The sequence below is a fragment of the Amblyomma mixtum genome, chromosome 3, assembly GCF_055824585.1.
Source record: "Amblyomma mixtum isolate Tamu chromosome 3, ASM5582458v1, whole genome shotgun sequence".
NCBI lineage: Eukaryota > Metazoa > Arthropoda > Arachnida > Ixodida > Ixodidae > Amblyomma > Amblyomma mixtum.
The window spans coordinates 48,890,093-48,912,643 of NC_143014.1; the positions used below are offsets into that span (position 1 = coordinate 48,890,093).

The 22,551-nt window shown below is 46.5% G+C and overlaps 1 protein-coding gene and 2 non-coding genes across 3 annotated transcripts in view; 2 read left to right on the plus strand and 1 right to left on the minus strand.

Annotated features, from left to right (window-relative positions):
• Positions 1 to 22,551, minus strand: part of LOC149350121 (uncharacterized) — a 602,760-nt gene that overhangs the window by 20,225 nt on the left and 559,984 nt on the right. The window lies entirely within an intron of this gene.
• TRNAR-UCG (transfer RNA arginine (anticodon UCG)) lies at positions 6,369 to 6,441 on the plus strand. Its single transcript has one exon. It is a non-coding gene; the product is annotated as a tRNA-Arg (tRNA).
• Positions 13,664 to 13,736, plus strand: TRNAR-UCG (transfer RNA arginine (anticodon UCG)). Its single transcript has one exon. It is a non-coding gene; the product is annotated as a tRNA-Arg (tRNA).

Below are 22,551 nucleotides of genomic sequence, written 5' to 3' on the forward strand. Positions count from 1 at the left end.
GTGCCTCCACACACACACACAAACACACACACACACACACACACACACACACCCTCACACTCACACACACACACAGACGCACACACACACAACACACACACACGCACGCACGCACGCACACACACACACACAGTTACTAGAACCAACTCAGTTTCACAGCTCCCCATACCGCCCAGCGGAGGAGAGTGTCCCAAGCGGCGGCCACGAGAACTAACGGCGGTGTAGTCGAGCCTTGCTCCCTGCCGGGCGCGTCGTCGGCTACAGGCAGCGCTGAAGCGAGGAGCGGCCGGCACTTATGAGGTTTTGGCGAGCTGCGTTTGCGCTCTACATGGCTGTAGTAAAATAATACTTCAATTGCGGCAGCTTTTCCTTCGAAGTTGCGTGTTATCTTGGAGAACACGTTTGTGTGATGCGAAATTAGGCTTTTAATATTGTGAAAAAAGTCCTAAAATGCTGGCAACACGCTCGCGAGCCTTGTTTCTTGCTTTGCTCAATGGCTTGTGTTTTCTAGCGCGTACCCGAGTGCATAGTTCCTATAATGTAAAGAGGTCAGACAAAGTTTCAGTGCGTGGGTGCACTCTACTTTAGGAGGGAACGTAGTGAATATTCGAATATCCACTGCGTTGTCGGTAATGCTGCGGACTCCAGACTGTCACTTTGTGCAGCGCAGCTGGGCATTTCGGAATGCACTTTTGCGATCTCGGAATTCTCTAAGTTACCTCGTGGCACTGCTGTCGCGACACACTGGGCACCGCGATCCATTGGAGGCTTTCTCTTCGGCGTAGTGCATTTTGGCTTTGAAATATGCGCCTGGAATAAAGGAAACAGCTTCGGAAGAGAGCCTGGTGCCAGCATCCATTTCCCTGTCTCCAAAAGCACTTCCGTACCTTGCACTACATGGGGATAGTCCTTTAGAAGGTCTTCTTCTTCGAAATGGAGATCACAAACTTTGCATTTCGAGGTCAGTTTGCGATCCTTTCTGTGAAGTGCACGCTCCCATCTTTTAAACTCGATGTGGTCTTTTGGCGGCCCGAAGCAATGACGGTCCGTTGAGTCATCGTTGCGATACCCGCTATTGCACCCCGGTGAAAAGCAGGTCGGCATGAACAGGTCCGATGTCACAAAATACAAACAAAAATTAACTAAGAAGCAGACGACACAAAGCGGCTGTCGCAAGCGCGCTTTACAAAGGGCGCAGCAGGGCCAGCAACCAGCGTCTCCGCTTCGGCCAACGTTTCTAGATAAAGAGAGTTGGAAAACATGCTCCGGGTATGCGGCCCCTTTCTGCCGCCGATTTCATCTAAAAGAGATACGAGCGCCATCTTTCGGCTGGTAGGAGTACCGCGTTTGTTCTTCCATGGCCTCCCTGCCTCCGTAACCAGCTCAAGCATCGGTACTTTAACACCGCGCTTGATCTCAGAGGCCACGATTTCTCTTCACCGCCGCGGCGCCCATTGGCTCCGCTTGGTCACAGTTTGCTGCGCGAATGATTACTGTTAGCTCGCGCCTGGCATCGTCTGCGCAGGGGGCGGCTGCTTCTAGCCGCGCTCATCTACGAATTGCGAAGTCCGCGTGCGCTCTACGTCTGGGGTACGTCAGGGCAGGATGCTCGAGGTTGAGCCTCTGGCTGTAAATATCGGAAAAAACTGGAAGCCCTTCTTTCCGCAGTTTAGAGAAACATGACGTACCGCTTGCCTCCTCGTAGTTTATGTTGATAATATTATATAAAAACGTTGAGCTGGGAGTAGCAGACGACGCGCTCATCCTAAAGCGACCGCAGCGCCACCGCCTAGACGGTGATCGCGTGGGGCCGCTCTGCTCCCTGGCTCGCCGGCGCAGTTTCCCAACTGTCTTTACTAGAAACGTTGGCTTCGGAGGACGCGGTTACTGCGACGCGCGTCCTTTCAAGGGCGTAGCAGGGCCAGCAACCAGCGTCTCCGCTTCGGCGGACGCTGTTACTGCGACGCGCGTCTTTTCTATCTCTGTTGCTGTTACGTTAATATGTAAATAGTTTTATTACCATTGTACCTCTCCCCCTGTCCTTTCTACAATCCTCTCACCTCTTTCATTTCACTCCTACACACTGCCTGCTATCCTTTATTTCTGCTGAACCAGCTGAGGTGCTTTCAACAGCGATGGCAGATGCCGGAGCTAGCAACAATCTTTTTCCTTTCATTTACCATGTATTGCTTTCAACTCTCTTCTGTCTGCACGTGGCAGCGGTGGTGGCTCAGCTGTATATCGGTGGCCCGAAGAAATGACTGTCCGTCGTGTCATCGTTGCGATACCCGCTATTGCACCCCGGTGCAAAACAGGTCAGCATGAAGAGGCCCGATGTTACAACATACAAACAAAAAATTCAGGCGCCGCTTTGAGGATCTAAAGTGCGCGAGACGAAAGCCTTTCCACGCAACTTTGGCCGCACGGCTGTTGGCACACACGAGGCGGCAGAACCAACGTTATTTTGCGAGGAGGCAATGGGGTGACTTGGTTTGGCTAGCCATGACTAATTGGATCATGACCCATGCCTTACTAGTCATGATTGGTTACTAACTAGTCATGATTGGTTAATGACTAACTAGCCATGACTAGTTAATTGATTGTTGGTAATCACTAGCTAGTCGTGACTAACCAGCAATGAGAAACCAGTCATGACTAGTCATGACTAACCAATCATTAAGCAATAATAACTAGTCATGACTGCTTAATGACTAACTACTCATGACTAACCAGTCATTGACCAATCATAACTAGTCATGACTACTTAATGACTAACTTATCATGACTGCTTAATGACTAACCAGTCATGACTAATCAGTAATTAGTCATGGTTAGTAATGACTAACCAGTCATGACTAACCATGAGTGGTTAGTGGCTAGCTAGTCATGACTTACTAGTCATGATTGGTTATTGACTTACTAGTCATGACTGGTTATTGACTAACTTGTCATGATTGGTTAATGACTAATTAGTCATGATTGGTTAATGACTAACTAGCCATGATTGGTTAATGACTAACTAGCCATGAATAGTTAATTGATGACTGGTCAATGACTAGCTAGACATGACTAATTAGTTGATGACTAACTAGTCATGATTGGTTAATGACTAATAGGTCAGGACTTTTTAGGTCATGACTAATTAGTTGATGACTAACTAGTCATGATTGGTTAATGACTAACTAGTCATGACTAGTTAATTGATGACTGGTTAATGACCAGCTAATTTGACTTATTAGTTAATGACTAACTAGTCATGATTGGTTAATGACTAAGTAGCCATGACTAGTTAATTGATGACTGGTCAATGAACTAGGTAGCATCACTAATTGGTTGATGACTAACTAGTCATGATCGGTTAATGATTAATTAGTCATGGCTATTTAAGTCATGACTAATTTGTTGATGACTAACTAGTCATGATTGCTTAATGACTAACTAGTCATGACTAGTTAATTGATCACTAGTTAATGATTAGCTAGTTTGACTTATTAGTTGATGACTAACTAGTCATCATTGGTTAATGATGAACTAGACATGTCTGGTTAATGACTAGCTAGTCACGACTAACCAATCATGACTAACTACTGATGAGTGATTAATGACTAACGAATGACTAACCAGTCATGACTGGTTAATCATCACTAGTTATTAAACAATCATGACTAACTAGTCATGAGTTAATGACTGGTTCAAATGCCAAATGAGTAGTTAATGACTTCAAATGCCAAAGGCCCTGGTTCGATGCTCAGCCTCGACACAGCTTTTTAAGTAGTGACGCCGAAACACGGACACATCTGCCGACACGGCTGCAAACGACAGTATGAGGCATTAAAGGCTTTCGCCTTAAAATTAACTGAGAAGCGGACAACACAAAGCGGCTGTCGCGAGTGCACCTTAAAAAGGGCGCAGCAGGGCAGCGAGCCGCACAGAGCGGCGACGAGGGTACGAGGGAGCAAGACTCGATCGCAGCGCCACTAGTTCGCGCGACCGCCACTTGGGACAGCTCTCTGGGCACCGCTGTGAAACTGACTTGGTTCTAGTAACGTTGCACACACACACATACGCCGCCGCGGTGGCTCAGTGGTTATGGTGCTCGGCTGCTGACCAGAAAGACGCGGGTTCGATCCCGGCCGCGGCGGTTGAATTTCTTTGGAGGAGAAATTCTAGATTCCCGTGCGCTGAGCGATATCATTGCACGTTAAAGAACCCCAGGTGGTCGAAATTTCCGGAGCCCTTCACTACGGCGTCCCTCATAGCCTGAGTTGCTTAGGGACGGTAAACACAAACACACGAGCGCACACAGGATCACGCACACACACACACGCAGGTGGAACCAATGGTTAAAACAACCTGGTTTTGCTGCTGCTGGCCGCAAGACCAGTTTGCGATAGCCGCCATAGAAGGAGGAGTCACAGTAGCGACGCGGAGCGTAAGTAAGAGAGAAATAGGTAGAAATTAATTTAATAAAAATAAACACGTCTTTCCATGAGGGCATAAATATTTAGTTTCTATTTTCACTTCAGGGGAGCACATTCCAGTGTGCCAGTAAGAGTCAAATCCCCAGCAGCTTGAAAGTGAAGTATTTCCTGGTAATATGGAAATATCACCATCAAATACATCTGAACACAAGCTTCTGGTCATGAAATAAAAGCTGACAAAGTGAACATTTTGCTTTGTTAGTGTTTCGCAGAAGAGCCACCGTCCTATGCAGCTGCACGGAGCTGTTTTTTAATATCAGTCTAACAATAGGTTTCAACTTCATCTACACGCACTCGGCGAAACCACACTGTATTGAGAAAAATGCCTCTTTTCCCCTCTTTCATTGAGAGCACGGTGTTAAGTGCTATTGTCCCAGCAAAACTGACAGTCACTGAGACAAACCAGCGCTAAACAGCTCTGCACCCGGGTAGTCTATGAGCGCATTTTCGAATCCATGCATACTGCTTCCAACTAAAAACAGCTCCGAATGCGCATCATGCGTTGAATATACTTCAAAAATTTTACAAAAAAAAATTATTGTGGCAAAAGAAGCAATATTACGTTTATTTGAAAAATAGCATATTGTTGCCAGACTCTCGTGAAAAACACTGTGGCCAGATTTCGAAAGTAAATTAGTAATTTATTTCAAAACAATATTCTTTAAGAACCAAATATTACTTCACGGCAATAAAAATGATGACTTAAAATTGGCAACGCGTACGTTATAATTTTGAGTTTATGCAATACGCACATTGTGTCTAGATTTTCGAGCTTTAAAAGTGCATACTGGCCAGACTTCTATGCTAAATGACTTTTTTTTAACACCTTTTAGGAGTCCATTATTACTTAACGTCATTTAAAATGATGACGCAAATTTGGCGACGCGTAGATTATGATTCTATATGTGTGTGTGTGTGTGTGTGTGTGTGTGAGGCACATTGTGTGCAGATTTTCGAAGTTAGAAGAGTGGTGGCCAGAGTTATATGCTGACAAAGAAAAACACCTTTTTCTTTTTTGAAACAAGGTTTGCGTTATAGTATACGACGTGTTTTTATATGTGTGGTAAAAAGTTATGATTTCCTTGAAAGGTTCAATTTGCTTTAGAGTCTCCAAAATCGACTGCAGTCGACATCGATGGCTGGGCAGGTAAAGCTTCGAATAAAACTAATGTTAGTATAATGTAAAACCATAGCGATAAAGAAACGTTGCATTATTTCTAAGGTTTGACGTATCTCGGAATATTTCTGTTTGGCACGTAGTGAGGTTTTCCTATTAGCAGAACTTTTCTGTTTCATGAGACGGTATTCAAGTAGAACTTTTTGCTCGGATAGATGGTCCATTCTGACGTAAGTTCGGCAGCGCGAATGAAGGTGCCCGAAGGCGTCCCTTCTTCGTTTCTACTTCGGGCTTCTTCATTCGCCCTGCTTTACTTATGCCTTAGAGATTGTGATTGCCATAGAGCGCATGCACAGTCCCGAATTGTCACGAGAAAACTCTAAATGTCACCCATCCGCCGTGATCAATTATGGCACCCTTCACGGTAGGCTGTTTAATCTTGGAATCGATGCTGTCCGTTTCAAGGGGAATTTTTAAGTAGCACGTATTAATTGTGCTCTGTTGTATTTCATGTCGCTTTGTAGCCCCAGGCTGCAACATCTTATTAACTGCGTGGTTAAACGTTTCAAAGTTTAAATGTTTACTGAAGGTCAGGAAAAGTTATTCCAGCGTTTATTTCCAACGTTTATAAAACAACAACAAACGAACATATAGAACAAACGAACATATAGAACAACACACTGACAAAAAAAAGGAACGTGGTAGTTAATCTTTGGTTACACCCTTCCCCTGTATTAATAAATAAAATAGATGAACCCGGAGGTCTCTGTGGGCCTGTGGCGCAACGGATAACGCGTCTGACTTCGGATGAGAAGATTCCAGGTTCGAGTCCTGGCAGGCCCTTTTTCAATTTTTCCCTTCTTGGCCACCATATTGCGAATGGTTTAACATACAAGATATATCGTTCCTGCGACAACCAAACTGTAACCTAGATGGCCAGGTGGTCGAAGTTATTCCGGAACCCTCCACAACGGCACCTCTTTTTTCCCTTACGGCGTGGTTGGGGTGTCCAACGAGAAGTGAGACAAGTCCTGCGCCATTTCCTTTCCTCAAAAACCAATCTTTCCACTGTGTGCAACGCGACAGCGGCCAACATACCATCTTATTTGTGTGGGCACGTGAACCATCATTGCTGCATTGGAAGTATTGCTGTCTTAGAGTATTTCTGTCGGACACGAACCCTTGACAGTGAATACCCGGCCATCGCCGTGGCTATACCATACTGCAGACTCATCCTGGAGAGAGAGGGAGAGATGACTTTTATTTTTCAGCTCAAGTTCGAGCCTTCCTCATCCTGGAATCCAAGCAGGATTGGGAAAGGAAACAAACCAAAACAGAAACAAAAGGCAAATAATGAAATTTATGCAGTCACACTTTTCAAAGAGGCAATAAAATGCGCTGCATCCTTATAGACAACGACACTCTGTGGCGTTCAAAACGCTACGGCTTCCAGTTACTTCTCGGCCACGCGGTAGCCACTGTTGCATTGCAGGTCACACTGGACGCGACTGTGTTGCGCATCAAAGCGGCACGCGCGAGCAGGCAACGCGTCAGAACACTGAAGAGCATAGAGGTACTTGACGTACTTGAGTGACGTACTTCAGTGTAAACATTCACGCTTTTAAACCCAAAAACCCTACTGAGGGGCATGATGTGGGCAGCCTTCGTGGAGAATGCAGCAGCACTGAGAACGCCCGGGGCACCGTCAGAAATCGTCGGCTGAGCGTGCCTCCACACACACACACAAACACACACACACACACACACACACACACACCCTCACACTCACACACACACACAGACGCACACACACACAACACACACACACGCACGCACGCACGCACACACACACACACAGTTACTAGAACCAACTCAGTTTCACAGCTCCCCATACCGCCCAGCGGAGGAGAGTGTCCCAAGCGGCGGCCACGAGAACTAACGGCGGTGTAGTCGAGCCTTGCTCCCTGCCGGGCGCGTCGTCGGCTACAGGCAGCGCTGAAGCGAGGAGCGGCCGGCACTTATGAGGTTTTGGCGAGCTGCGTTTGCGCTCTACATGGCTGTAGTAAAATAATACTTCAATTGCGGCAGCTTTTCCTTCGAAGTTGCGTGTTATCTTGGAGAACACGTTTGTGTGATGCGAAATTAGGCTTTTAATATTGTGAAAAAAGTCCTAAAATGCTGGCAACACGCTCGCGAGCCTTGTTTCTTGCTTTGCTCAATGGCTTGTGTTTTCTAGCGCGTACCCGAGTGCATAGTTCCTATAATGTAAAGAGGTCAGACAAAGTTTCAGTGCGTGGGTGCACTCTACTTTAGGAGGGAACGTAGTGAATATTCGAATATCCACTGCGTTGTCGGTAATGCTGCGGACTCCAGACTGTCACTTTGTGCAGCGCAGCTGGGCATTTCGGAATGCACTTTTGCGATCTCGGAATTCTCTAAGTTACCTCGTGGCACTGCTGTCGCGACACACTGGGCACCGCGATCCATTGGAGGCTTTCTCTTCGGCGTAGTGCATTTTGGCTTTGAAATATGCGCCTGGAATAAAGGAAACAGCTTCGGAAGAGAGCCTGGTGCCAGCATCCATTTCCCTGTCTCCAAAAGCACTTCCGTACCTTGCACTACATGGGGATAGTCCTTTAGAAGGTCTTCTTCTTCGAAATGGAGATCACAAACTTTGCATTTCGAGGTCAGTTTGCGATCCTTTCTGTGAAGTGCACGCTCCCATCTTTTAAACTCGATGTGGTCTTTTGGCGGCCCGAAGCAATGACGGTCCGTTGAGTCATCGTTGCGATACCCGCTATTGCACCCCGGTGAAAAGCAGGTCGGCATGAACAGGTCCGATGTCACAAAATACAAACAAAAATTAACTAAGAAGCAGACGACACAAAGCGGCTGTCGCAAGCGCGCTTTACAAAGGGCGCAGCAGGGCCAGCAACCAGCGTCTCCGCTTCGGCCAACGTTTCTAGATAAAGAGAGTTGGAAAACATGCTCCGGGTATGCGGCCCCTTTCTGCCGCCGATTTCATCTAAAAGAGATACGAGCGCCATCTTTCGGCTGGTAGGAGTACCGCGTTTGTTCTTCCATGGCCTCCCTGCCTCCGTAACCAGCTCAAGCATCGGTACTTTAACACCGCGCTTGATCTCAGAGGCCACGATTTCTCTTCACCGCCGCGGCGCCCATTGGCTCCGCTTGGTCACAGTTTGCTGCGCGAATGATTACTGTTAGCTCGCGCCTGGCATCGTCTGCGCAGGGGGCGGCTGCTTCTAGCCGCGCTCATCTACGAATTGCGAAGTCCGCGTGCGCTCTACGTCTGGGGTACGTCAGGGCAGGATGCTCGAGGTTGAGCCTCTGGCTGTAAATATCGGAAAAAACTGGAAGCCCTTCTTTCCGCAGTTTAGAGAAACATGACGTACCGCTTGCCTCCTCGTAGTTTATGTTGATAATATTATATAAAAACGTTGAGCTGGGAGTAGCAGACGACGCGCTCATCCTAAAGCGACCGCAGCGCCACCGCCTAGACGGTGATCGCGTGGGGCCGCTCTGCTCCCTGGCTCGCCGGCGCAGTTTCCCAACTGTCTTTACTAGAAACGTTGGCTTCGGAGGACGCGGTTACTGCGACGCGCGTCCTTTCAAGGGCGTAGCAGGGCCAGCAACCAGCGTCTCCGCTTCGGCGGACGCTGTTACTGCGACGCGCGTCTTTTCTATCTCTGTTGCTGTTACGTTAATATGTAAATAGTTTTATTACCATTGTACCTCTCCCCCTGTCCTTTCTACAATCCTCTCACCTCTTTCATTTCACTCCTACACACTGCCTGCTATCCTTTATTTCTGCTGAACCAGCTGAGGTGCTTTCAACAGCGATGGCAGATGCCGGAGCTAGCAACAATCTTTTTCCTTTCATTTACCATGTATTGCTTTCAACTCTCTTCTGTCTGCACGTGGCAGCGGTGGTGGCTCAGCTGTATATCGGTGGCCCGAAGAAATGACTGTCCGTCGTGTCATCGTTGCGATACCCGCTATTGCACCCCGGTGCAAAACAGGTCAGCATGAAGAGGCCCGATGTTACAACATACAAACAAAAAATTCAGGCGCCGCTTTGAGGATCTAAAGTGCGCGAGACGAAAGCCTTTCCACGCAACTTTGGCCGCACGGCTGTTGGCACACACGAGGCGGCAGAACCAACGTTATTTTGCGAGGAGGCAATGGGGTGACTTGGTTTGGCTAGCCATGACTAATTGGATCATGACCCATGCCTTACTAGTCATGATTGGTTACTAACTAGTCATGATTGGTTAATGACTAACTAGCCATGACTAGTTAATTGATTGTTGGTAATCACTAGCTAGTCGTGACTAACCAGCAATGAGAAACCAGTCATGACTAGTCATGACTAACCAATCATTAAGCAATAATAACTAGTCATGACTGCTTAATGACTAACTACTCATGACTAACCAGTCATTGACCAATCATAACTAGTCATGACTACTTAATGACTAACTTATCATGACTGCTTAATGACTAACCAGTCATGACTAATCAGTAATTAGTCATGGTTAGTAATGACTAACCAGTCATGACTAACCATGAGTGGTTAGTGGCTAGCTAGTCATGACTTACTAGTCATGATTGGTTATTGACTTACTAGTCATGACTGGTTATTGACTAACTTGTCATGATTGGTTAATGACTAATTAGTCATGATTGGTTAATGACTAACTAGCCATGATTGGTTAATGACTAACTAGCCATGAATAGTTAATTGATGACTGGTCAATGACTAGCTAGACATGACTAATTAGTTGATGACTAACTAGTCATGATTGGTTAATGACTAATAGGTCAGGACTTTTTAGGTCATGACTAATTAGTTGATGACTAACTAGTCATGATTGGTTAATGACTAACTAGTCATGACTAGTTAATTGATGACTGGTTAATGACCAGCTAATTTGACTTATTAGTTAATGACTAACTAGTCATGATTGGTTAATGACTAAGTAGCCATGACTAGTTAATTGATGACTGGTCAATGAACTAGGTAGCATCACTAATTGGTTGATGACTAACTAGTCATGATCGGTTAATGATTAATTAGTCATGGCTATTTAAGTCATGACTAATTTGTTGATGACTAACTAGTCATGATTGCTTAATGACTAACTAGTCATGACTAGTTAATTGATCACTAGTTAATGATTAGCTAGTTTGACTTATTAGTTGATGACTAACTAGTCATCATTGGTTAATGATGAACTAGACATGTCTGGTTAATGACTAGCTAGTCACGACTAACCAATCATGACTAACTACTGATGAGTGATTAATGACTAACGAATGACTAACCAGTCATGACTGGTTAATCATCACTAGTTATTAAACAATCATGACTAACTAGTCATGAGTTAATGACTGGTTCAAATGCCAAATGAGTAGTTAATGACTTCAAATGCCAAAGGCCCTGGTTCGATGCTCAGCCTCGACACAGCTTTTTAAGTAGTGACGCCGAAACACGGACACATCTGCCGACACGGCTGCAAACGACAGTATGAGGCATTAAAGGCTTTCGCCTTAAAATTAACTGAGAAGCGGACAACACAAAGCGGCTGTCGCGAGTGCACCTTAAAAAGGGCGCAGCAGGGCAGCGAGCCGCACAGAGCGGCGACGAGGGTACGAGGGAGCAAGACTCGATCGCAGCGCCACTAGTTCGCGCGACCGCCACTTGGGACAGCTCTCTGGGCACCGCTGTGAAACTGACTTGGTTCTAGTAACGTTGCACACACACACATACGCCGCCGCGGTGGCTCAGTGGTTATGGTGCTCGGCTGCTGACCAGAAAGACGCGGGTTCGATCCCGGCCGCGGCGGTTGAATTTCTTTGGAGGAGAAATTCTAGATTCCCGTGCGCTGAGCGATATCATTGCACGTTAAAGAACCCCAGGTGGTCGAAATTTCCGGAGCCCTTCACTACGGCGTCCCTCATAGCCTGAGTTGCTTAGGGACGGTAAACACAAACACACGAGCGCACACAGGATCACGCACACACACACACGCAGGTGGAACCAATGGTTAAAACAACCTGGTTTTGCTGCTGCTGGCCGCAAGACCAGTTTGCGATAGCCGCCATAGAAGGAGGAGTCACAGTAGCGACGCGGAGCGTAAGTAAGAGAGAAATAGGTAGAAATTAATTTAATAAAAATAAACACGTCTTTCCATGAGGGCATAAATATTTAGTTTCTATTTTCACTTCAGGGGAGCACATTCCAGTGTGCCAGTAAGAGTCAAATCCCCAGCAGCTTGAAAGTGAAGTATTTCCTGGTAATATGGAAATATCACCATCAAATACATCTGAACACAAGCTTCTGGTCATGAAATAAAAGCTGACAAAGTGAACATTTTGCTTTGTTAGTGTTTCGCAGAAGAGCCACCGTCCTATGCAGCTGCACGGAGCTGTTTTTTAATATCAGTCTAACAATAGGTTTCAACTTCATCTACACGCACTCGGCGAAACCACACTGTATTGAGAAAAATGCCTCTTTTCCCCTCTTTCATTGAGAGCACGGTGTTAAGTGCTATTGTCCCAGCAAAACTGACAGTCACTGAGACAAACCAGCGCTAAACAGCTCTGCACCCGGGTAGTCTATGAGCGCATTTTCGAATCCATGCATACTGCTTCCAACTAAAAACAGCTCCGAATGCGCATCATGCGTTGAATATACTTCAAAAATTTTACAAAAAAAAATTATTGTGGCAAAAGAAGCAATATTACGTTTATTTGAAAAATAGCATATTGTTGCCAGACTCTCGTGAAAAACACTGTGGCCAGATTTCGAAAGTAAATTAGTAATTTATTTCAAAACAATATTCTTTAAGAACCAAATATTACTTCACGGCAATAAAAATGATGACTTAAAATTGGCAACGCGTACGTTATAATTTTGAGTTTATGTAATACGCACAATGTGTCTAGATTTTCGAGCTTTAAAAGTGCATAGTGGCCAGACTTTTATGCTAAATGACTTTGTTTTAACACCTTTTAGGAGTCCATTATTACTTTACGTCATTTAAAATTATGACGCAAATTTGGCGACGCGTAGATTATGATTCTATGTGTGTGTGTGTGTGAGGCACATTGTGTGCAGATTTTCGAAGTTAGAAGAGTGGTGGCCAGAGTTATATGCTGACAAAGAAAACCAACTTTTTCTTTTTGGAAACAAGGTTTGCGTTACAGTATACGACGTGTTTTTATATGTGTGCTAAAAAGTTATGATTTCCTTGAAAGGTTGAATTTGCTTTACAGTCTCCAAAATCGACTGCAGTCGACATCGATGGCTGGGCAGGTAAAGCTTCGAATAAAACTAATGTTAATATAATGTAAAACCATACCGATAAAGGAACGTTGCCATTATTTCTAAGCTTTGACGTATCTCGGAATATTTCTATGTTTGGGACGTAGTGAGGTTTTCCTGTTAGCAGAACTTTTCTGTTTCATGAGGCGGTATTCAAGTAGAACTTTTTGCTGGGATAGATGGTCCATTCTGACGTAAGTTCGGCAGCGCGAATGAAGGTGCCCGAAGGCGTCCCTTCTTCGTTTCTACTTCGGGCTTCTTCATTCGCCCTGCTTTACTTATGTCTTAGAGATTGTGATTCCCATAGAGCGCATGTACAGTCCCGAATTGTCACGAGAAAACTCTAAATGTCACCCATCCGCCGTGATCAATTATGGCACCCTTCACGGTAGGCTGTTTAATCTTGGAGTCGATGCTGTCCGTTTCAAGGGGAATTTTTAAGTAGCACGTATTAATTGTGCTCTGTTGTATTTCGTGTCGCTTTGTAGCCCCAGGCTGCAACGTCTTATTAACTGCGTGGTTAAACGTTTCAAAGTTTAAATGTTTACTGAAGGTCAGGAAAAGTTATTGCAGCGTTTATTTCCAACGTTTAGAAAACAACAACAAACGAACATATAGAACAACACACTTACAAAAAAAAGGAACGTGGTAGTTAATCTTTGGTTACACTCTTCCCCTGTATAAATAAATAAAATAGATGAACCCGGAGGTCTCTGTGGGCCTGTGGCGCAACGGATAACGCGTCTGACTTCGGATCAGAGGATTCCAGGTTCGAGTCCTGGCAGGCTCTTTTTTTAATTTTTCCCTTGGCCACCATATTGCGAACGGTTTAACATACAAGATGTATCGTTCCTGCGACCACCAAAATGTAACCTAGATGCCCAGGTGGTCGAAGTTATTCCGGAACATTCCACAAAGGCACCTCTTTTTTCCCTTACGGCTTGGTTGGGGTGTCCAACGAGAAGTGAGACAATTCCTGCGCCATTTCCTTTCCTGAAAAACCAATCTTTCTACTGTGAGCAACGCGACAGCGGCCAACATACCATCTGATTTGTGTGGGCACGTGAACCACCATTGCTGCTTTGGAAGTATTGCTGTCTTAGAGTATTAGGCTTCTAGAACTGAAAAGATGATCTCGCGGCAGGCGGGCTAGCTGTCTCGCTTCTACGACGATGCGAGCTGGTCCCGGTGCAAAGTCTGTCACAGCAAGACCTAGAAGTCGGGTGACAGCTCGGGCCGAAAGCTGGGGCACAAGGCGGTCCCGTTTGCTGCGAGGACGACGTGGGTATCGAGGGAAGGGTGCTGGCCACTGGGGACCCAACAAACACAAAACCTCCTCAAAATCTCCCAAAAATGACCCATCGGGACATCTGGAATCTCCCCAGGAGGTGCTCATTTTTCCCGAACACATCTAAAAAACGTCCCCACAACTAGCAATGTCCAAAAAGTTGTGCGTCCTATGGAAAGCCCCAAAAGGTTAATGCTCGATTTCTCGGCTCTGGTTCAATAAAATTATTCCTCCTTTTTCATGCAGCCTGCAGGCATCCAAGCGCACATATGTGCCAAATTTCAGGTGCATACTTACGTTACAGGTGGTGTAATCCACCTTTCCACTCGTCTGAATGCGTGCTGGCTCGGCCGTTCTGCACTTATCCGTTTACGTGAAATGTCCTAGCGTTTTGCACACAAAGGAAATATGAACTCAAAAAGTCACCCGATTTGGTCAATATAAAAGCAAATAGCAGCGCCATACAGAAGTAATTTCAGTTTACTAGCTGTGCTCTTAGCACGAATTGTATCCTGTCGTCCATGCCGGCGACCGCACCATACACCACCACAATCAAAATGCATTCATGTTTCAGTCAAAGAAAAACAATACAGACCAAATTGAAAGTCCGTGCCGAACAAAACTTACGTTCAACGGCGCAAATCTGAATGAATACAAACAGCAGACGCAAACGTATGCACCATTTAATATACAGTGTACATACACTACGGCGCCATGCATATAATGATGGCCACTTTTTTGTCCAGCCCTGAGAAATCTGCAATATGAAGCAAGTAAAACAGAATACAGGCTGAAAGTTGATGCACCTTAAACGAGCATTCTAAGGGCTACAAAAGCAGATATGCGCATGCAAAAGCAAACGTATGTAAAGAGCAACTTGGGTGACAAAAGAAAAGACGAGATGTGCGTACGCTGCAGACACGCAGTTTCAGGTCACGGATTTTCTTCAAGTTGAAACTCCCCTCACGCTTAGAGACTCGGAGCAAGCTTCAGCGACGTGTTATCAAAACAGAAAAAAAACATTAGTTCTACTAGGCGAAAATAAAAAAAGTGTGAAAAGAGTCTGCAGTATGCTTAAATAAATAAATAAATAAATAAATAAATAAAATAATTAATTAAAATAAACCAACATACCTTGACGACGTTGCCTACGGAAACCCAGGGATGAAATACAAGGCTGCAACAGCTGAAACCATAAATTAAACGCAGGCATCTGTCCTGCGCCTTCTCACAGCACAGCGTTCGCTCAAACATACGCGTTACACCCTCGTAACGATCCTGGGAGTTTTATTTTCTTGTGACTAAGTGTGGGGATAAGACTGCTTGGAGCCAGGCGGGAAGGTGAACGTGCTCAGGTACGTGCGGTGGCGCGCTGCATCCATGGTGCGGCAGACCGCGCATGCGGCACAGTCCAGCTTGGGAGTCGAGATCAAGGCACGATTAATTCAGTGGAAGAGAGTCAATATAACCACGCGAACACTGCACAAACTATACCGCTGCGGCAGGATGGCTGCGCGGTGGCGAAGTAGGTAGAGCAGGCTAATCCATGGGCACTCGCAGAAAGAGTGGTGGGTCTCCGAAGGTCCTTCCCGCCTCAGACCGTAGTAGACGGCCACGCGGCCACCACCAACGTGCTGCAGTCGTCGGAGGCGCTGAGGAATGCAGGGTGCGTGCGAGGAGTCACCTATTGCCACGAACTCCGCTGCCGCGAACGCCGCCTCGAACAGCGGCATCAGTAGGGCCGTGGAGCTGCGCGAAGGACTTGCGATGCGCCGCCGCGGCATCAGCTCCAAAAGGAATGGTGTGGGCACGCCGAGGTGCGCGGGAAAACTTCCGTGAATCCGTAGCTACGAAGTCCACGACAGCCCAGTTGGAGCAGTGACGAGAGCAAGAACTGCCGCGCGCTGGGGCTTAAGCTCGAACGTCTCGGGCAGCGCGAATAAGCGCGCGCAAAATGGCGTCCGTCCAGCGAGGAAGCCGGGCGAGCGACGGGAGGCCATTACCGCACTTCTGCTAGACAGCGGCGCAGCGAGGAGTGCCGAGAGTCGGAGACGCCTGGAGGGACCACCACACAATGTTGAAGTTGGGCGGAAGCTGGGAAAACGTTAGAAGACTGGAAAGCTCGGCCGCTGCCGGCGGCGCGATGAAAAAGCAGACCGCCGCTGCGTGCCTGCAGCATGGAGCCGACGGCCACGTGCGAGAAACGCATGCGCCGAGAGAGATGCGGGGTTTGCTGTTTCCTTCGGCTGTTCGAATGAAACTGCTATTCCATCTCTCAAAACGGCGAGTGCAAGAGGAAAACCTTCTCTCCCCGCAGCTTGTGGCGAGAGGGAGAGAGAAAAGAGAGCGAGCTGTCAATTTTTATTTCTTGTTGAAAACCATTGGTCCCGAAAACGTTATACCCAGTTACCTTTCTGGGACCAAAATGCATTAATTCTTTTTTGTTGCTGCTTAAAACTCTGGAAAGAGCGTTTCTAGACCTTTAGTGGGAGCACTGCCTTTTTTCTTGTGTTTCTATGTCTTGCCTCTATGGTCTGGAAACGTTTGATAAATGCTGTACTGGGACTGGGACATTCCATCCTTTTTTGGAGTTTCTGAGGAGGTTTTGTGTTTGTTGGGGATGGCGACATTGTGTCCTGCGTTGACTGCAATCCTACCACAGCGTTCTTGGGCGCCATCAGGGGCAGACATTTCACACTGGTGGGGTAGAGCAAGAAGACTTTTCTTGCTCTCAAAATCTGGGCTCCGAAGAAGGAGCACCACGAACTGAAGAACATACTCTGGTGCAGCTGTGGGCAACTCGCCGAAGACACGGGGCCAGTCGACTTTCAGAAAGCACGCGTCAAGCGCGAAGGAGCGGCTCTTGGACGACCGTTGCTGTTCCATATTACGCCTGTCCGGGAGGCGTAGCGGCATCGCAGCTGGAAGCACGAGAGCAGAGATAAGTTGACGGGGAACGCCGCTTACGTGGGTGCAACTGTGGACTCGCGATACTCACAGGGTTGCCCCCGTATCGCTCCTCAACTCTGCCAACTATCGACGTTGCCCTCTGCAAAAGCCCGCTGTGAATCACCGGGAATACAAGCATCTGAACAAAATGGCGACTTGCAGCAGGCACGGCACGTTCTGGGCGTGACTAGCGGCGAAGGGAAATTCGAAGACACGCGTGCCGCGTAGTGCGCGGGCTTTGAAGCAAACAGCCTGCATCTGTCTCTTCTTCCATGGTCGGGTAAAAGAGGTTCCGAATTTTTGGGCTCTTCGTGAGGAAGCGTTTGTTAGCGCTTTCGGTTTCTGCCCCGTAACGCAACTCTTCGCTTTTCACTGGCAGGTCTCGCTTATGGAGTCCCATGTCAGAACGGTGACAGATGAAGTGTCGGTCATCTGCAATGTATATATCGATTTGCCTACATTTCCCAGCATTTATTTGCTGCCAAGGAGGATATCAAGGAGGATAACGCTATCGGAAGAAAATTTAGAAGATTGTATCCTAAGACCTTTCGACCTGATACACGCAGATTTCAGAACTGCTTACCGGTATGATGTGTTGTATAAAAATAATCTAGTATTTCCCGGGATGCTTCTGGCATTGGACCTTTCAATGCAGTCATTCCATCTTCTATAGTCGCATACAACTTAAGTCTGCAGTGAAGCTCCGCTCATATTCAGCCTCCGCGCACAGAATTCCTCCACGACGAAAAAGTAGCGTACTGTTTAAACCATTCTTGTTACGTGAACAAGAAGCTTAGCACAACAAAAAAGTTAAGAGCTCTACAATTTTGATACGAGGATTGTTTGATATAGTAAAACATTAAAAAGCAGATTTCGTTTACCGTTGCGATTGGCCAGCGGAGTAAAATGGGACGCCGAGGACCGCGGCCCAGTGTTAGCAACTACTGTTTTTTTAAGTTGTATCCCAATATAGGTGGTGATGCGGTGTCCAGTTTCTGTATTAAGAAGTCCTTCTCATCTAATGCCCTTATCTTAGCCTTTAGCTCTAGAGCACGGGTTACTAAACGAAGGTCAGGATCCGAAAACATCACAAGGCAAAAATAAAAAAATTGCAGCTTATTTATTATACATTATGCCAGGCTTGCCAATGTCTTCCATCTGGTCGTACCCTTGATTGTATTGTGGTTACCGGACGTAACGGACGTGGTGGCACCCGTTTGGGGACATTTTTTCCCATTTCGGAACAGGGGACGTTTTTTCGGGGGTCGTTTTTTTTTTTCGGAACCCGCGCTACACTGCCTACACTGTACCGTGTGAATGTGATTTCCTTTTTTTATTTTACAACAATATACATATCCAGGTAGTGCTGTGCGATGTCAGTGCACGTTAGAGATCACCAGGTGGTGGAAATTATTCCGGAGACCTTCACCATGGCGCCTCTTTCTTTCTTCTTTCACTCCCACCTTCCTCCCTTGCCTTACGGCGCTTTTCAGGTGTCCACCGAGTTATGTGAGACAGATTTCTTTTCCTCAAAAACAAATTTACCAATTTTTACTTCGTCACGTTTTGGGGACGTGGAGGAGTGGGGGTCGGTTACTTTTGCACACTATAGTATTGTGAGTGCCCGTAGAAGCTCAATACCTTTTAGGCGGGTAGCACTCGCAACAATGTGCGGTCAATACCAAACAACAGGTAGTTGACAATCGTAATACAATGAACATAATTAAACAACATTCCACGTGTTCTAATGCCGTGTTCGAAATCTTACGTCAATGTTGAAGTTATTACCATAAAGTAACAATCCATAGCCACTGAGCAACATTACCAATATATCCAAGCTTTGACGTATCTCGAAATATTTCTCTGTTTGTGCGGTAGTGAGGTTTTTCGACTAGCAGTACTTTTGGGTTTTATGATGTGGTATTCAAGTAGAACTTTTTGCTGGGATAGATGGTCCATTCTGACTTAAAGGCCTACTTGACCGAAACTTTACTTCGGCTAATTTTGCGCTCGATATAGTGTGCATGTTATTAACAATATTTATATTTAATATTAGGGCTGTGAAGCGTCTAGAATTTTAGTTAGAAGCGTTCAAAAACCTCTGTAGCAGACGACGCAGACCCCTAGCGGTGTGCTGAACAACTAACAAACCTGACCGGAAATGACGCACATTTGAGACACCGGCATCGCCGGCTCGCCAGTTTCAGGCGTTCTGAAGTGAGTGCGCGCGCCCTGTAAGCTCTTCTTCTGCCGCGTTTCTGGCTGTTTTCACCGCGAAGCTCGATGGTATCCGAGAAAAATAAACTGCTGGCATCATGTAGACGAAGTGCATGGCCGCGGAAGGGAATACGAGGAATGCGGAAAGTACCATGTATACCTCTCGTCCACTGCCCTTCACCCCCGATCTCGAAAGCTGGTGTCAGCTGTCTGGAGCTCAGGTTTTAACGCGAATTCCCCTCTCTTCTTCAAAAAAGATAATGGTGGGTGACTGACGCTTCTGCCTCGCGCTAACCCCTTTTCTGGGTTGGGCTTTGTCAATAGACCTGTCCCGGTCTACATCATGCATCAGAGCACCTACGTCTTTCTGGCCCGATCGGCAAAGCATGCCACGAACCGAAGGCTTCGAGGCGTCTCTAATCGGGAGAATAAAGAGGAGGGGGAACCGCTTGTCACAAGCTAGCTAAGCCGGTCCAGAAGTTAAAGTGGACGGCTTTGCTCATCGAGCAACGCCCTTTTGACGGCACGTTATTTACACCAGGCAGAGGTCTCTGGTTCGTCTGAAAAGGAATCAACATATGCACACCCGTTTATTGCAGGTACAGCTCTGCCCAATGCGCAATAATGCCGTCGTGCGCCGAGTGTATCTGCTGCCTCGAAGATTTGCAGGCCGGGCTGAGAATCCTGGAAGGCCACACAAGCGTTACTGAAAACGTCGACTTTCTTACTGCCTCACGCCATTCACACTTGAGGTCGATTACAGGAAGCTTCAGCGTTACCATTCGAGACGCGTCTTCAAGACCCCAGAGAACTGCACGCATGTTATTTGAATGATAATCTTTTCAAAGAATTTTGATTTTATTCAGTAGGGTAAGGGTGCGGGCTAGTTGGTGATCCATAACATATAAATATCAAATTTATATGTTTGGTTAGAGACACTTACGGTAATTTGCGCGGTGGGCGTATACGGTCGACTGGGGTTCGGCAACCACGTCGTTCTGCCCAGCTGTGTGGTTTGAAAAGATTAGAAAAACCTTTCCGTCCCTGCAGTACGCGGACTTTAAGTGGGTCTAGGTAAATACTGTAATGAACGCAACGCATAAGTTTTTGTTCATTTGAATCGACATGTATTTCGCAACGCGCAGTCGCTTGCCCGACCGAGCCACGCAAAGATAAACCATGCAGCCCACCATCGGCACCGCACTGATGCCATGGTCCTCGAAGAGAAAAATATATATTTATTTTGCAACACAAATTTTGCTTCTGGCATATTCTTTCGCTTAACGCAGCACTTAATTCTCTCCAGCTCTCTTTTTACACATCCATCTGTTTTTATTGATTTAACTGGCGTTCACAGCACCTGTTCTAAATTTCTGTGCACAGGCAGGAATACCTTTCGACGGGGGAGAAAAATGAGAAGGAAAAGGAGAAGGCAGGTCATTTTTTTTATCAAGACAACAAAAACCATATTGCACGCACAGCAGAGCGCACATGTGCTGTTGGCACGCGCGTGCCCGCTCAAAAAAGCCGACTTTATAATACAAGCACTTCTACTTGGCCGCCATTTGAATATGCTTCCTTCCTCCGCTATATCCGAACTTTGCACAAGCTGTAATCGAATACTGCCAGGCAAACAGCGCTCACAAGCATTTCGGCGCGATCATCTTCCCTGAGGTTGAGCCAGGACTTTTCTAGTCTACTACAGCAAATAAAACACATTTAAAACTTTTCCTAGGGCGTTTCATCCGTTCCAAGATGTGTGTTTTCACATATAACCAGTGTTTATCGCACAAAGTGCTGCACGCGCTACCGCTACCAGCGCTTTGCTCGAGCCGCAACGAGCAGACGCTCCGAACCCGTCCGGAGTAGTCTCAAACATGCGTCACTTCCGGCGGGCGGCAATGGCGCCCGTTTTTCCAGTTTCGGTATTGAAAACTCCGATTTTTGCGTGCCTTTTTCACCGTAACTGCTTGAAACTGGAGCGTAATGTTTTGTGGGTAGCATAATACGGGGGTGTACTATGAGAAAACAACCTTTTTACGGTTTGAAAAATTTCGGTCAAGTAGGCCTTTAAGCAAAGCAGCGCGAATGGAGGTGCCCGAAGGCGTCCCTTCTTCATTTCTCCTTCGGGCTCCTTCATTCGCTCTGCTTTACTTGTATCTGAGATTGTGCGTGCCATAGATAGCATGCACAGTCCCAAAATTTCACGAGAAAACTTTTTATGTGACCCATCCGCCGTGATCAATTATGGCACCCTTCACGGTAGGCTGCTTCACCTTGGAGTCCATGCTGTCCGTTAGAAGGGGAATGTATAAGATGCACCTATTAGCTGTGCTCTATTGTAGTGCGTGTCCCTTTGTAGCCCCAGCCTGCAACGTCATATTAATTGCGTGGTTAAACGTTTCTAGGGTTAAATGTTTAATGAAGGTAAGGAAAAGTTATTCCAACGTTTATTTCTACCGTTTAGAAACAAACAAAAAAGAGGAGGAGGAGGATATAGAAGAGGAAAGGCAGGGAGGTTAACCGAAAGAATAATCGGTTTGCTACCCTACACGGGGGAAGGGGGTGAGGGGATAAAAAAAAAGTGAAAGAGAAAGGAGAGTAACAGAAAATTGAAGTCACTCTAAAACGTCACTGTTCCTTAAAGTCACAGCCTATCGTGCAGGCCAGAAGTTCTCAAGAAGCGGAGCAGTGCCTTGCAGGCCTTCTCCGCCGACGACCGCCGCGGCCAGTGGCCGAGAATCTTCATTTCCGTGAAAGGGCGTGTATCTAGGCGCTCCAGCGCACGGCTGAGAGACTGCCTTTCGGTGGTGTAGGCAGGGCAGTCACAAAGAATGTGGGTTATGGTCTCGTCATGCCCGCAGATGGAACATGCAGGACTATCAGCCATACCGATTAAGAATGAGTAGTGGTTGGTGAAAGCTACACCAAGCCAGAGGCGACACAGCAAAGAAACAAAAAAGAACGTTCAAAACAACACACTGACACAAAAAGAAACAGTAACCTAGTGGTATATTTTTCGGTATATTCTTCGCCTGTTTTAATAAATGTAGTAGATGAAGCCGGTGGTCGACGGGGGCATGTGGCGCAATCGATAACGCGTCTCATTCCGGATCAGAAGATTCCAGCTTCGAATCCTGGCAGGCTCGCT